A 17,706-nucleotide genomic window follows, 5' to 3' on the forward strand; every position below is an offset into this window, starting at 1 on the left:
TAATCATGCTGGCACTGGCATGAACCTTGAGTTTCTTTAATGCTGGGGATCTACGACGCTGTCATGGATTCGATTGTCATTTGGATTTCAGGCTATTGTGATGGATCCAAGTTGCAATTCCAATTATAAAACAGTTTTTAATTTTTAATTTTTCTGAATTAATTAATTTGAAATTCACCTTGGGACACTGGATATGATGATGCTATATTATGGCAATCATAATCCTAGGCACCCAAAATACCGTGACTTTGCTCAGGTTTAATTTTTCATGAGGAAGGGTCAAATTGACTCATAATTAATCTCTGTCGTGTTTGCTGTCTTACACACAACTCTTCATCAATCCTCCATTATAATTCACTGTATGGTGTCAACATTTTCTTTTATTTTTGATGTTATAAGCAGGCCACACATTTAATCATCTTTGAGAAGCATCTTGCCAGTATAGAATTCTGCAGTTCATTTCCTAAATTTAGTATGGAAAGGAAATTGGTACTGTATACATTAGCTAGGCAAGAATGAATCTCTAAAGTTGTACTGTTCTCTACAATTCAAAATTCACTAATATCACAATAGTTGATTTGTAATTTTGACATCAATTTTTACTTGTCTGTGAAACAAACAAACAAAAAAATAACCTTATCATACTAGACAAGTATAAATTGCATAATGTATTACATGTGGGCCAAAATTGTATAATGCCATCTCCATAGAATACTCCCTTTCAGTTTCAGTCTCAGAACATCTAATCACCCCTGTACAATTGATATTGGTATATTGTTTCTCACTATTGGACACTCTCTTCTGATCTCATTGGTATCTTTGTATTTAGTGATAAGTAATAGGAGGTTTGATCTAGTGTTGCAGTTATCCTATGTCTTAAGCTGATGTCACATTACGCAACTTCAAACTGGAGGATATGTTAGATTTGCTGACTGCGGTCGCTGTTCTTGTTGAAGGACCATTTCAGATTACAAGATTGAAAACTGCTAGGATTATTAAATTTAGCAATTCTGGGACACCTTTCTTACACTGCTTTGACTGCTTTTTTCTACGTTAATTAACATGCTGCCTGATGGCACATGCTTTACGAAGAGATAATGGGTACAGTGAGTTGATCTGCAATCTCATCCTCTTCTTTTTCATTCTGTCTTTCTATGTAACATACAAAACATCAGGCAGAAGAGCCATACAGAAACCACAAGTCTGTTTGATTTTGTCAAGCGAGTCACAGATTGGTTGAAGTGAGTGACTGGGTATGTGAGACTACGCGACAGGCCTTCATGGGTATGTACCACCCATTATATTGGAATTGATAAAGTTATGTAAATATATGATTTGCTCAGGCATACCATAATCACATATTCATCGCTCTCTCTTTCAAGACTGGGTTGGATTTTGGTGGTTTTATTTCTAAAGATCTACTATATCAGAAAACACCAAAGTCTCTATGTGTGTGTCCGGTCTTATAAGCAATCTGATTGGTCAGATTGGCTTTGTTTTGATTGGTCAGTTTGGTTTTGGTGATGCAATGTAAAAATGAAGTGTGAGTATGAGACACACGAGGAGGAGTAAAGGTGTAGGAAAGTTGCCTGAAAAGATGGAACTTATAAACACAGACAGGAGGCGAGCAAGGTGTCTTGCAATGACAGAGTTAGAGAAGCATGCTTTACGGTAACATGCTTGAGAGAGGTATTGCCAGTCATGAGAGGTTACGACATACAAGTATACAGAAAAAAGGCGCTGAAGGTACAAATCCAGAACAAGATATCAAATTTTTTTACATTTATTGTATAACCTGTTTTCAAAAAGTCATGTTACAAATTTCAATAAAATTGGATCAGCAAAATAAATACATACAGTATAATCAAAATCTGTTTCTAGTTGCAACCTTATAGATCTGAGGACTTGTGTCTATTTCTCAACCTTGGCACACATTTGACAAAGTATTGTTCTGGATTTTGCATTCATCAGTAAAAGTATCACAATTTCACATTACTCTCTCTCTACTAAACTTTGTGTAAACCATAACATATTTGCCTCAGCTCCTTGTTTAAAGAAACATTGCTCTGCATGATGCCAGTAACACAAGAGATGACACACTCTCAATTGTCTGATTTAGTGTTCCGAATATACAGCATGAACCTTAAACATGACCATCTCATTTTTTAAAGTAGTTAATAATGAAATGCATACAGTTTTAAGTTTTATATTTATTTCTTTATGTCTGTAAAAATACCCCATAATGACTATCATGCCTTTAGATATATATCTTTAAGTATAGTGCAGGACACACTAGCATGGATCAGTTTGAAAATGAATCATTTTTATTTGTTTAGGCTTCCATCCACACTAAAAATTTTCCACCACCATTTCAAAAACACTCTCCAAAGAATGTAAATCCAAAGACATCTGGTCTTGCATATGAGTAGTATGGATGGATAAATTGGAGCATTTCAAAAATGCGTATGTATGATTTTCATGTAGTGAGGTACTGACATCAGTTATGTCTCCGGTGATCTAATCTTTACTGTGGGGACTGTCCTTTATTAACTTTTCTGTGTAAGATTACAGGTACTGTGCTTTAAAGCAGTCTAATGTTTCACTGCATTTATTTTGACAGAATTCCCTGCATATATTTTAATAAGTCTTTGGAATTTTTTTTTAGCTAGACCACTGACTTTTCCACTGGATGTATTTGCATTGGATTCAGAAAGTATTTAGTTCCCTTTACTTTTTGCATATTTCATTATGTTTTAGATTTCATTTTAAATGGATGAATTTGCCATTTTTGCCCATTAATCTATGCTCAATAACCAATAATGAAAAAGTGAAAACATGTTTTTAGATAGGTTTGTAAAAATGAAAAACCGGAATCTCTTATTCAAATAGGTATTCACAACCTCTTCTGTGGAACTCCAAATTGTGGTCAGGTGCATCCTGTTTGCTTTAATTACCCTTAAAATGTATCTAGAACTTGATTGGAGCCCAACTGTAGCAAACTGAATTGATTGGACATTGCTTAGAAAGACACACCTGTGTACAGAAGGTCCCAAAATTCACACTTTATATTAGAACAAAAGCCATTAGATCCAGCATTTATTGGCGTCTCTCGGGTTGGACATGATAAATCACACTCTTTCTTACATTTATTGGCGTCTCCCTGGGTGGGTGTCTAATTGATTATTAATTTATCAGTTCCAACAAATTTCAAGCACTATGTCTGGCAAAGTCGAGACACTTCTGCTTATTACCTGCCAAACACCATTCCTACAGTGAAGAATAGTGGTGGTATAGTGGTGGAAGCATTATTCAAGGGAGGTGCTTCACAGTGGCAGGAATACGAGACCAACTGGAACTGAGGAAAGGATGGATACAGTGAAATACAGAGAGGTCCTTAATAATAATACATTTTAATTATATAGCGCCTTTCCCATGCTCAAGGCGCTTCACAGTCTTAGAAAAAAAAAACAGGGTATATGTAACATTGGATATGTGTTCCTGAATAGAACAATGAAATTCATAACAAAGCATTTAATAGAATAAAGAACAATAAACCAGAGTAAAATACTAAATTTAATACTAAAATAAAAACCTAACAAATAACCTAACAGACACACAAATTATCCGGAGCACCTGGACAGAGAGGTAAACTGAAAGAAAGGGCAGAATGTTAATTTAAGTTAAAAACCTTCCTAAATAAATGAGTTTTAAGTTGTTTTTTAAAAGAATGAATGGAGTCAGCTGATCTAATTAATTTCGGGATGTCATTCCAATGTCTGGGTGCTATGGAGCTGAAGGTCCTGTCACCCATAGAGTGCATGTTAATGTGAGGCACAACATGATTACCAGAATTAGAGGACCTTAGTAGGAGAAGCAGGAGCATAGTGATTTAGAAGGTCACTGATGTAGTCCGTTGCAAGGCCATTTAAAGCTTTGTAGGTTATTAATAGAATTTTATATTCAACCATGTAAGACACAGGGAGCCAATGAAGGCGAAGCAGGATGGGTGTGATGTGCTCACTGTTGCTGGTTTAAGTGACTCTTGCAGCAGAGTTTTGAATTAACTGGAGCTGTGATAGAAGATTAGAAGGGGCACCTGCCAGCAGCAAGTTACAATAATCGATGCAGGATGTGATAAAAGCATGGACAAGTTTCTCAGCATTAGAAAAGGAGAGAAATGAGCAAACACAGGATATGTTACAGAGGTGAAAGTAAGAAAGTTTCTTGATGTGGTTTATGTGGGAAGAATAAGAAAGGGAGGAATCAAAAATGACACCAAGATTCCTTGCATCAGAAGAAGGTCTAATGAGATCACCGTCAAGAGTGACTGAAAAGGAGCTAATTTTCTTAAGTAGTGCTTTAGTGCCAATTTGTAGTAGTTCAGTTTTGTTGCAATTTAATTTTAAAGAGTTCTGCTCCATCCAGGTTTTAATTTCACTGCGGCAAGTTGTAAGCTGAGAAAACTCTGATGTAGTTGCACAAAAGGTCCTTGAACAAAACCTGCTCCAGAATGCATGCAACCTCAGACTGGAATGTTTGTTCACCTTTCAGAAAGACAATGACTTGGAGCATATCTATCTATCTATCTATCTATCTATCTATCTATCTATCTATCTATCTATCTATCTATCTATCTATCTATCTATCTATCTATCTATATAGCCAAGACAATTCTGGCGTGTCTTTGGGACAAGTCTCTGGTTGTCCTTGAGTTGTCCCAGATTTAAACCTTTTAGAACATCTGTGGAGAGAACTGAAGATGGCAGTTTACAGACACTGCCTAGCCAATCTAATGAAGCTTGACAGGGTCTGCCAGGAAGAATAGGATAAACTGCCCGAATATACCAAAATAGCAAAGCTGTACGTGCGGCCAAACGGGCTTCTTCAGAGTGCTGAATTAAGTGTCCCAATACTTATATGAATGAGTGGTTTTCATTTTTGGTTTTTAATACATTTTCAAACCTTTCTGAAGACATGTTTTAACTTTACCAGCATGGATTATTGAGTGTAGACTGATCAGCAAAAATGTCACATTTATCCACTTAAAATTAAATCTACAAAACAAATGTGCAGAAATTTAACAGGTCTGAATACTTTTTGAATTTGCTGTTGTTTCAAAGGTATTTTGGATTTAAAGGCTGTACTTGTTTGGATCTGTAGCTGTACTTTCCTTTTTTATTTATTTTTTTCTTTTAACTATGAAATAATTTTAATTTCTGAATACCAGTTTTCAATAGTTGAGCAGTAGACAGCAGTACAAAGTAAAAATGCCAAAAAATAATTATTTTGTGTTACCTCACTAATAGGGCTTGTATTTTATTTTTTCTTTCTGTATTATCTTGCAGTTTAAATCATATGTATATTTTTATTTTAAATTTTTATTTTATTTTATTTTAAGTCTCATTCAATTAAATTTGATCATATCTTTGCAGTGGCTGGTTCTAAACTTGGCACCCACAATTCATAGTTTAAATGTTTCTCTTAATATTGTGTATACTAAGTTAATTTTTTTCGTCTGCATGTATGCGTAAGTTATTTATGTTAGTATGTAGGAGTACATATGCTCATGTATGTATAACATTTTTTATTTATATATATATATATATATATATATATATATATACACACACACACATATACTAGCTGTGTAAGCCTGTGCTGTAAAAAGCAAAAAGCCCAGGCTCCTAGAAACCAAGGATTCCAGCACTTCAATCAATCAGTGGCATCAGAGTGCATTAGCGGCTAAGCAAGGTTCTGTTTTCTTAGCAGTTTTGTTTCGCCAATGTGCTTGCATCCGTTCTCTATCAGCATTTAAGCGAGTTTCTCTCTCTTCTGAGGTTTCGTCTTGCCATTGTGCTTGCCTCACTTGTGTATTACTGTCTAAGCAAATTTCTCTTTTCTCGGCGGTTTCACTTTTTTTGAGCTTCATGTAGTAGCCTCGTACTTCTGAGCCGGAAAGACAGACAGACACACTTCCATGCATTATTAACTATTATTCTACTTGCAGTACTTTGTTCAACTCTCAGAGTTGTTTTAAATGTACTATATAAATAAAGAATTCAGGTAATTGACTTCAGGGGTGAATCAGATTGAATGCATAGATTTTATAAACATTTATTAATATTAATAATTTGACTTAATTTTAAAGTATGTTATTAGATTGTTATTAAGATTTCACCTTTAACAACCATTTATATTTTCAAATTTAGGCAAAGTAAATATAAACTGTTATTACAACATTTTTTCCATTGTATTCACTTAATGGTTATGAAACTTTTTAATAATTTGAAAAGAGTTGGATAGGAACCAGAAATGGTCCTTTTTACTAATGAATGGAGAGCAATGAGCTGGGTCCCATGGTTAATCAGTGCCATCAGGTTTGTAATAACCATGCCAATCACACAGCATTCATTTCTCCATCGTGTTTTCCTGGGACATCATGTTGCCCTGTGCTGTCTCTCTGTGACAGGGCAAGTAGCTCAGCAACATTGAAGTCCCTGGATTAGAACCACTTATGTATGTACCTTAGTCTGGGGACTCCTCCCTTGGGAGGTACACATAACAGAACCCAGTAGGATAAGCCACAGAGGCAGACTCGAGACATGGCAGTTGGATTATATTTCCTTACTGTCTTCTGAGCAACTGGGTATTCCCCAAGAAGGTCCAGACGACATTGCTTGGAACAGGGATGCCAGGTCAACCCGACTCATCATGTTTCTACCATAGCTCTCACATGGAAAAGTGGAACAAAGAACAATGAATATTATGATCAACTAAATTAAACAGTACTGTCCCATTTTAAGATTTTTTAAGAAGAACATCTTTATAAGATATTTAATGACAATTGTTTTTATATTTTTTATAAGGTATTCTTCTCAACTCAAGAATACTAGGTGCCCTCATCCACTTATGTGCTGAAAGCTCAATTAAAGTGTCATTTTTTGTGGTGAGCAAATTACTTTTATCTAAGGCATCATTAAAACCTGGATTTGCCACCTACAAATACTCGGTTTAGGTTATAATTATAAACACCCAGAGCAGTTTTTTTAATGTATTCTTATTCTACACATTTTTACATTTGCACTCTATTTGACAGTCCTATGCATCGAGATGTGTTTACAATAGGCATTTTTTGCTTATAAAAGCAGCATAATGGTAGGCATCTAAGAGTAATGACTATAATCAACATGTGACCAATGGGCAGAAGAGACATGTTGCAGTGTATTTTAATTATATAGTAAAAATTAACTAATGGTTTGATTTTCAGTAAAGTTGCAAGATGACAGTATGCTGTATTTTCAGCTTAGGAATGTTTAACAACCTTTTTAAAATAAAAAAAAATATGAACTGTGTAAAACAAAATATAGCTTTTTTTTAGAATGAGTATAACATATGTGTACATACTTCATTTTTATTACAGCTCTTGTACATGAAAATAGTATGCAAATAACTTATAATGAAGAATACTTCCCAGAATTCTAAAGTGTTTTTTTATTTGTAAATATATGAAAATACAAATAAATCTAATGAATATAATAGCCTGTATTTCAAAGGTGCACAACAGATATTGGTGTAAATATGAAGTTCTTAGGTTGAACAGCTACATCTCTCAATTACTTCACTCTCTAATACATTATATAAACTTCTAGCTTCAATAAAACAGATAGTTAAGACCAAACCTTTACCTGGCAGGGAATAGTCAGAAACATTCTGTGTTCCTGCAGAATAATTCAAATATGGAAAATCTTATCACTCAAAGAAACAAAAAGATGTAGCTCACAAAGACACCATCCTTTGCAAACAAAAAGATGAATGTAGAGAAAATAGAACAGAAGCCATTAGGTCATACTTGCTCTATTCTTACAAAATGTATTCTGTTATCCTAATTATGTCTACCTAGCGAAAGAAGGGCTTTGAGGTGTGTGAATGAGGAGCTTTCAGGTCTAATTATCAATGTAAAAAACCTTATATGAGAACAGTATAAAAATGTTCCACTGTTTTTAAATGTAAGTCTCTGTTTTGATTGATAAAAAGAATGGTGCTCAAAATTGTCACCTCTTTTCAGAATGGTAGCGTATTCATTTTTCTTTCCTGTGTTACTGTTGCTAAATGCATAATCATTAAAGGATACAAGTTAGCTGAAATTAAACCAGCCCACAAGTGTAAGGGCAAGCACAAAGAAAGAAATGCAAATACTGCAAGGGTGTAGATTGGCTGAAATCAATGTGAGGTTATTATGTTTATATAATATGTTTGTTGAATATACTAGTTTACAAAAGATGAGGAGGCAACCTCTTTTAGCTGTACTACCCATCTAAGATGGGTTGAAATCTAAGTAATCAATGAATCAACATAGAACTTTGTGTTAACATATGTAGTGCATCATCTATTGGAATGTACTGTATTTTGTAATGCATGTAGTAATAAAATGAATTACCTTCGTCCTTCCAACACATGCCACATATGTAGTAGTAAAATAGTAGTAAAATTCATTACTACAAATGTGTCTGATGTGCCATCTGTTGGAATGACAAATTAATGCTTAGCTCTCTGTTTTCTGCCGTTTGGTATGTGATTTAAAAACCCAATATTAATGTTTATGATGCTGCATCTGTGAGAATGACAACAGCAATGCATTTGATTACAACAAAGGTTTGTGATGCACCATCAGTTGGAGTGACAGTGTCACAACATCCAGACATACATACAGGTACACAGACACCTATCCTTTTATTAAGAGGGATATATGGTGTGATAAGAAAAGATGTGGAATACTCAAAAAGATTTGGGGAATGACCTTGTATATTGTCCGCCGGACAAAATTGATCAAAATAATGGTCAAAATGAATCAAAATAGATCACATTAGACAATGACAGTTTGGTTCAATGCGTTTTTATACAAAATGGCAGCCGGAAATGCTGTCATCGGGGTTGGCCGGAAGTGATGACGTAAAGAAGCGCTGGACGTGATGACATCTGTGGAGGCCCGGAAGTGATGTCACAGAAGTTGTGTGTTTCGTTGTGGAAGCCATTTTGCGAGTCCAGAAATAGGGTAAGACTGTTATTATTTTTATTCTTTATTTCTGTTGACAAAGAGAAAGAGATATCAGTGCACATAACCAACCCTTCACCTCGTGAAGTGTCACTCACCTTTGGACTTGATGACTGCTTCCTTATTTGCATGTGTGTGATGATGGTTATTTAGAGTATTATTCTAAATAGAGAATTTATTTCACATTATTATTATTATTAATATTATTATTATTCATTTAACAGATACCTTTATCCAAGGTGACTTACAAAGCAAATTATAATATACTAGCAAAATACCCACGCTTTGCAGTGGTGAAGTACTGCCTTAAAATTTTTATTAAGAAGAAAATTAAACCTTTTTAAACTGAGGGAAAATATACCAATAATTATTTGTTAAGGATCTCTTTGTATACCACATTGTCATTTCGCCCCTTCGATTGTAACATGACCAAGCTGTGCGCTGAGCTTACTGTTGAGCATGCAATGTACAGTTGGTCATGTGATCAGTAATCTTGTTTCAAATCTCACAGCTTGGATTGCTGCTGTAATAATCGGTTTGAGTTTCAAGGTTTGTTTCAATTATGACAGTATTTGAAGGACTTTTGTTGAAGTGACATTCGGCATCTGTCAAGCGTTGTAAGCATACAACCGGTTTCATCGATAATTTCACATCCAGCTTTTGAGAGTTTAAACATTCATAAACATCAAAGTGTCCACTACTCAAATTGTCACCTGTGAATCTAAGATGTTTAAGAGACATTGGCAGTTGTCCAAAGGTGTAAAATATTTGGCCATTTCGGTACACTTGAAAGCGACAACCAAACAATTCAGCGGCAGCCATCAACTCAAATGCAGAACCATAGGTGAAGGTCTTAAGCATTTCACTCTTATAGTGCTCCTGTGTAGTATAATTATCTCCTATACCATCATCAGTCCACACCTTGAACCTGTCCCAGTCATTCAATACATAAGACACAATGTTCCTCCGGATATCAAGAGTGAGCCTGATATGGCCGTGCAATATGTAACAAAGAGAATGGAAAAGGCAGGTGCCATCTCCAGGCATGGAAACCACTCTGTAAGTGACAGTTCTTTGATCGCTGCCAAATTTCAGCCTTCTACCTACACGGGAAGTTGGAGAATTAGTGATGAGTCAGTCAGTCAGTCAGTGAGGGCTTTGCCTTTTATTAGTATAGATACAAGAATTATTAGAAGGTGCATGCATCAAAAGCAACAGAAAACAAGATCTAAAAAAAGAGGAAGAGGGAGTAGTACTATTATTATATAATTATACCTGGAACTAGACTAAAACAAAAATCAGTTTCCTAAACTTGTCAGTACAACGGCAGCCAGCTTATAGAGGAGATAATAAGTAGTTCCAAAATATTTAATGGAAAGCTGTGTTTTCAAAAGACACCTGTACATGAGTAAATTGGGTGCAGTTTGAATAGCGACAGATTTGCAGCAAGAATGGAAAAGTGTTGTTCAATCATGACACGTCTGGCAAGAGGAGTGGGACAGTCAGCAGACAACGACAGAGAAAAAGGAGACAAGACAGTTAGTGACAGCAACCCCTCACATTCCAGGGTGATACTCTGGTTCCATGCATGATATTACACACACATATATGTAAATACATATACTATATATGTATACAGTTAAGCAAACTTATAGCTGTCAGTCAGAATAATAGTTTAAACCTACTTGTTTTGTAATTGGGAATTTTATATCAAAGGACAGTGGTGAAAATGTAATGATCAAAAGTTGTGAGTGGTTGTCTAAAATAAAATTTTCTTTCCATAAAATTTGGAAATAACATGCAAAATAAAGCAGATCAACATCTTTGACTTTTTGTTTACATAGATTCTTTTTCAAGTTTGTTTTACTTGTTATATTTGCAACAAATTACTTAAGCTTTCTTAAGAAAAATAGTTTTACCATTTTGTATTGGATAAAGGGACAACAGCACAGAGTAGTCTCATTTTTAGACATCTGTCTTATCCATTGACTGCCTCTGAATCCTTACAAACCACTGTAGCCCCTACTCTAAAGCTAAAAATGTACAAATCTGAAAGCTATAGATAAAAGGATAATAATGTGTTAATAATGTGGAAGGGACAACATTAAGGACTATACCTACAAAGGCCTGCCAAATCTTATATAATTTTAAATTTATTTTTATTAAGTTGGATTTTGTTGGTTACAATATGATATACAGCTTACTGTAATGCACCTAAAAGAAACAAATGCAGCTTTAAATACTTGATGAAATACACCAGACTAACAAATTAATAAAATCTATTCAGTTAGTCAATGTTATTCCGTATATAAAACCTCTGACAAAAATATAAAAGTATTAATGCAGCTGTTTCTTCAAGCAGGGTTTTTATTATTTTAAAAATACAGAACACAGTCATTATTAGGCAACTACATATTTTTAGGTCACTTGCAATACTTTTGATGTAGTGTCTTGCATGTTTTGAAATTTTTCACAATAATTAATAACATGCATTTCTGAATGCCGTTCCTAGACAAACATGATCTGTAAATAGGTATCTTAACAAACCCATACTGTTACATCTTGACGGTCAGTACATTTAAGCTGTTAGTTCCTAGTCGGAATACCATATGACAAGTATGAGTCAGCAGTAGGATAAAGACTGGTGTGTGAGTCATCAATGACTAACTAAAAAAAGGGCGTTTGGTGCTTTTGCTTTCACTTCCCTTTTTCTGTACATTACAGTACATTTAGGTAATGTCTTTTTTATACTGTATTGTTGGTACAAGATGTATATTTGTTTCTGAGGCAGATATGGATGTTTTCATTTAACATCATGCTTTAATTTATAGTGTTGCAGACAAAATAATGGTTGTCATATACTAATTATAATTTATAGGAACCTTTATATATTACTTGTATTTATTTTTTAGTTTTACTAGAATAAAACTACTCAGATAGTGTTAATAGCACATTTTTTTGCACCTATGAAGTTAATGGCATTTTACAAGAATTATGAAAGAGTTTTATAAAACAGCAATAAGCTGTTTGCTCAGGGGATTGCGTTTCCACTGTGTTTTGCATTATAGAATAATGTTGATTGAGATCATAAGGAAAATATTTACAAAGCAGTCCCTTTCAATGGAGTGACACTTCATAGGAGTGACATAACAAAGGAGTGACATAAATACCGTATTAAAGGAGTGACAATGACCTACCACACACAACTGAAAGTACGGTCGCCAAAAAAATCGTTGTTGCCTCACCTACCACTTGGATGATTGGTTAGATGGTTGTCACTCCTTTGAAATTTATATCTGAAGTTTCACTCCTTTGTTATGTCACTCCTATGAACTGTCACTCGTTCGATACAGACCCCTACAAAGATAAAGAAACCATAAGTCTACAGACAAATACTCATGCACCTTCACTCCACGTCTATATAGATTTTCCTTTCAGTTTACAGCTTATATCTCAAAGACATTCAGGTTAGTTTAATTGGCGTGAGCAAGTGTGGGTGGATACATGAGTAAGCAAGGGCCTGCATTAGACTTACTATACTTTATTTTTTGGACAGGTCCCTGTGTTATCTACAAGAACAGCATGAGCCGTGAGGTAGAACTGTGCCATGACTTAAAAGTAATTTTAAGTGAACAAAATGTGACTTTAGACGAGTTTATGAACTGTGGGTTACAAGAAATTCCTAGAGATTTTAAACTTAGAATTAGAAGGAGTGCTGGTTAATGGCTGAACTAGCAGGAGTAAATGAGACCAAAAAGAGTGAAGAGAAGGTATTGGAGGTGTGAAATTAGTGGGTTGGTATTTTCTTTATTCCTGGTTAGTGCATTAGACACCTCTGTTATAAGCTGGGTCCAGAGAAACTTTAAAAGTAGCAGTTGTTATAGCTGTCTTTAGCTTATCACAGTTTTTAGCACTGCAATGAATGAGAACATGGTGGTGGGGCAATGTTGCACTGGTGTATAGTGCTCACCCTTCTGAGTCACCCCCTGTACTCCAAGGCCTGTTGGTCAGAGGTGTTCTCTGGGATTCTCAGGGCTTCTCTGACTTCTCCAGGTTGGAACCAGCACTACAATGAGGCACGCGTCCAAAGCTGCTTTCTTATCCACAGGTACGCTTTTTAATAGAAGCAGCCCGACAGGAAGGAAAGAGCTGAGCGCTGTGAGAAAGAGGCTGCCATCAGAGCGAGCATACATGCACAGAGAAGAAAAGCAAGTGAAAGTTCACTGCACAACCTATCTGAAGAGCAGAACGAGCAGCCAGCTTGACAGATTTAAATTAGTGACACTGCACTTGATCAAAGCAGGGTGTTGGGTATGTGACTCAATGTCATTTACTATTGGGGAACACTGGAAGAAATAAACAATAATTGCACAGGCAAACATGCTAGCAGTATGGGTCGTTATTTTTGTTGGATTTATTTCTGATCACTTTTTGGTGTCATTATTATTATTGAATAGAGAACCCACTCTTATCTTGTTTTTGTTAATTTTCTTGCCCTGAATTGTATCTATTTACAAAACATTACTGTAAATAGTATCAGTACATCTGGAATAAACCAGAATTCTGTTTTTTTGGAACAATCACAACTGTCTGTATATCAATTCTCCTATCCCCTGGTCCTTCGAGTCCAAAACTGTGCAACGGTGCCATTGCATGGGTCTAATGTCTTTTTGTTTTCTTACTTTGAGTTCTCTCTTTAAAGCTGCCTATCCTATTTTTATTATTTTTTGAAGTTATGCAGTTATTCTATGGTTGGGAGCATGCTGTGCTATCTATAGGCCACAACCTTAAATGGATATTTTATAATTTTTTTATGATTATTGTTATTATCATTTTATTATACATGAAGTATGGTATTATTTCTTTTCAAATATCTACTTTGCTAAAAAAAGTAACATGGAAATATAGTATACTGACGATTCCTTATTACCTACCACTGGTTGTTCCTCTGTAAAATCTGCTCTCACTTATTCAAACAGATGTTGGATAAACCCGTTGATCAACTTTTTGAAGGAATAATAGTTTATATGTCATGCGGTAAAAAATGCAAGTGGAAAAATAATAGAAGGAGCTTATATTATATTTATGTATGGCTCCCAAATGACACTTTAGATTTTGATAGCTTTGAATCCTGTATGTATATTTCTAAGCTGTGTATAGCAGCTTTTCTATTTATTGATTGATCGGTGTCCATGAGTGCTTAGAAAGGTACCTTTGTGTAAATAAAAATGTATTATTATAAAGCTACACAACATCCAGAAATTAATGCAGTGCACAACATATGGATATAAACTCAGTGAATATGTAGGTAATAATAAATACACATGGTAAACTCGAATTTGGACAACCTATGTACAGAATTTGTATTTTAAAGTTAATGCAGATGTGTGTTTTTGTAACAGTTATAACTACATTCATTTTTGTACTACATTTCAGCATGCTACTGCCTCTATCTCAATTGCTTGGCAACATTTGATACTTTTGATGTTTATTTATCGTTGCCAGTTTTTACACATGGCCAAGCATATGCTCCTTAATCTACAGTCACCTCAAGAGCAAATGTTTAAGTAAAATTTCTAGATACAGAAAAGGAAGAAAATAATTTACAATGAAGACAAAGTGTTTACTCAAAAAACTGTGCATTAGGTGGTGTTTTCTGAATAAATATGTTATTTAGGGTGTCACGGTGGTGAACTGGTCCTCCCTGTATCTGTGTGAGTTTCCTCTGAGTGTTCCAGCTTCCTCCCACTGTCCGAGGACATGCATGTTAAGTGGAATGGCAACACTTATTTGACCATAGTGTGTGTGGGTGTGCATGTGCTTGCCGTGATCAGGATTAAGCAGGCTAGAAACAGGTATGGTATATGTTATTTAATTCAGTAAGGAGTTGCTTAAGCATACAAGTATATATTCAACAAGTATTTATACAAGTTACATGTTGTCACGCACAAGGAACAGCTGAACGACTCGACGTGCACCGCAATAAACCCGGCCGGGGGACAGAGACAGCATACTAACCTCTCTCTCCTTTCTCCCATAGAAAAGACGAAGCGACGTCGCCATAAAGCCCGGAGCACATGACAATCTCCATCTCCGGGTTCCTTTCTTCCCTCTGGTCCCCCAAAGATGACGTCAACCTCCCACAATCCATCACGCCTTCCCAGCAACCATCATGTCTGATTTCCGGTCCATCCCGATATATTGTCCCCCCAAACCCGCCATCTTTGTCTTATGATTTTTGATTGTTTATGTCAAAGAGAGACCCTTTTTTGTTGCAGTACAAGGGGTGGAATTCCCCAAAACTTTATGCTTGTGTCCTCTGTTTATTTTACAATGTATACATAGAAGCACGTAATCATACAAGTTCCTTATTCATTTTCTCATCCTACTTTTGCACTTATAACCGTATGCATTGTTCACCCGCTCAATGTGACAACTTCCTGTCCACAGATATGTTATTACAGCCAGTGGTAGTATATTTCGTATGTTCATGTTTTATACTCCTTGCATAATATAACTTACTCATTCTCACTTAATGCATTGCAGGGTCATGGGGAGGCAAAGCCTATCCAAGCATCATATGGTAAAACATGGAAAACTAACCTGGACAGACGACCAATCCAATGCAAGTCACAGAGAGTAAATTTGGAATTGTGAACCAAACTAATATGCATATCTTTGGAAATGTGGAATGAAACCCACAATAACATGTTGAAAATCCACTCCAGATACCATAGGGACAACAATGAGGCACAGGAAACCAAACTGGAGACATAGGATCTGAGAAACCCTCAGCGTCACCATGACAACCTACTACAGTGATGGAAAAGATAAGAAGGTTGTAACAAATAAAAAATAAATATTTGCCACAGCTGTTGAAAAAGGCCTATACTATATATAGGTAAGTTAATTGAGGAGTTCTACTTTAAAGAATGCAGCACTATAATTGTTGCATAAAAGAATAAATATGTTGCAATTTTAATATACAGGTGGAAAAGTAGCATTTAAAGTTGTTAAATGCAAATATAATAATGATAAAACACTGTACTGTATATTTAGCACATGGATCAGTTTTTAATAAGAGACCAAAGTTTCTGTGATTGATTATGAAGTGCAATTCCAGAACATAATTATAAAAATTCCAGTAGTGATTCACACCACCCATTTCATCTTTAGTGTAAATTTAACCTGAGAGAAAATAGCTCCAATAGTGCTGAATCTCTGTGGTGTCCAAAATAATCTTGATGGAAATACTAATGCCCTCATCATTCTGCCCTGCCAACCCAGTGCTCATTGTAATAAACAATCATGTTTGTACCCTGAGTGCCTTCATTCTGAAGTAAGGCTGCAATATTTTAGCTAACATGAGCAACATGTGCACTGACACTATAATTCTCAATAAGTAACTCTGCCTGGAATCTGTCATCTGATTTTACTCAGTAAGATACCTGCTTACATGTACCTTGGAATGAAAAGGGCACAAGCTGTCAAACTTCATTACAATTCTCTTGTATGTTGTCCCTGAAAAAATACTGTTGCAGTTTAGAAAAGGTGATATAGACTGCAAGAGTACTTTAAACAAGGATGTCTTCAGCTTTACAGTTTCAGCTAAAACGAATCATTAACATATTTTGAAACTGAAATATCTTTTCATTATTTCTACAACACTTTTTAAAATACTAATGGGGGTTATTAAGGCTTTAAAGCATAAGTCACATGGTTGATAGTAAAATTCAGTGCCACTGATTTTAAAAAGTAAAATGTTGAAAGGCTTAGCATTGAAAGAAGAATTATGCAAATATATGTTTTAAAAAAATGTGAAAACAATTCAGAATATGTCTTTTATATGTCAAAAAACAATTACTTTTAAATTTGGATTTGTATTTCATAACACATTGACAACTGTAGACTTACCAATGAAGTGGTCCATTAAAATCATGTATATAATGATAATTTTCTTATTTGCCTTTAAATCGTCCGTTCATTAATTTCTACAGAAATCTTCTGCATTTATGCCAGTTTTTCTATACTTTCAACACATCCTACCAGTCCACTACCATGAACTTCAGTTAATGTTTACATGTTTTTCAGTGCTTGCTTCCTTGTAATTTATCTTCTATTGAATGATCCTGTACTGAATCTTCTTGTTTTACTTTAAATTGTATTCTTTTGCTGTGCACCCGTGGGGAATGCTATTGTATGTAAATTAAATATTAATTAATTAATGGGCTAATGAATTCAACAAGACACTCCAACTAAATGTCTTATTGTTATTTTGTATGTATTACTTGTTCATTTCAATGGCAGGTATTTCTTCTACAGATTAATCTGGACCCTGCAGTAATGAATTGTTATAGTTATATGAGTCTTTCCCTATATGGCTATTACTTGTATGGACATTGATGTTCAAACCTTTGGAAACTAAATGACAGCTATTACTTGGTTTTGCAAGTGAATAGGCCTTGAAAGTACTTAGTGTAACAGGGGATTATTTGCACTTGCAAAATCTTTCCGGAATAGATCACTATGTCCCTTATTTAAGAACGATATTAACCATAGAAATAAAGAAAATAAATTAGATGAGAATATTGTTATTTTTTGGGATGCAAGCTGGAATTTGTACTCAACTAACAGTAGAGTTGGTGTAATACTAA

The 17,706-nt window shown here is 35.0% G+C and overlaps 1 long non-coding RNA gene across 1 annotated transcript; it reads left to right on the forward strand.

The window, feature by feature from the left end:
- The first annotated feature begins 4,171 nt into the window (after positions 1-4,171).
- Positions 4,172-15,310, forward strand: LOC120531255. Its single transcript, XR_005634081.1, has 2 exons — positions 4,172-4,211; positions 15,093-15,310. It is a non-coding gene; the product is annotated as an uncharacterized LOC120531255 (long non-coding RNA).
- Positions 15,311-17,706: the final 2,396 nt, after the last annotated feature.

The sequence above is a fragment of the Polypterus senegalus genome, chromosome 6 (assembly GCF_016835505.1).
Source record: "Polypterus senegalus isolate Bchr_013 chromosome 6, ASM1683550v1, whole genome shotgun sequence".
Lineage (NCBI taxonomy): Eukaryota > Metazoa > Chordata > Cladistia > Polypteriformes > Polypteridae > Polypterus > Polypterus senegalus.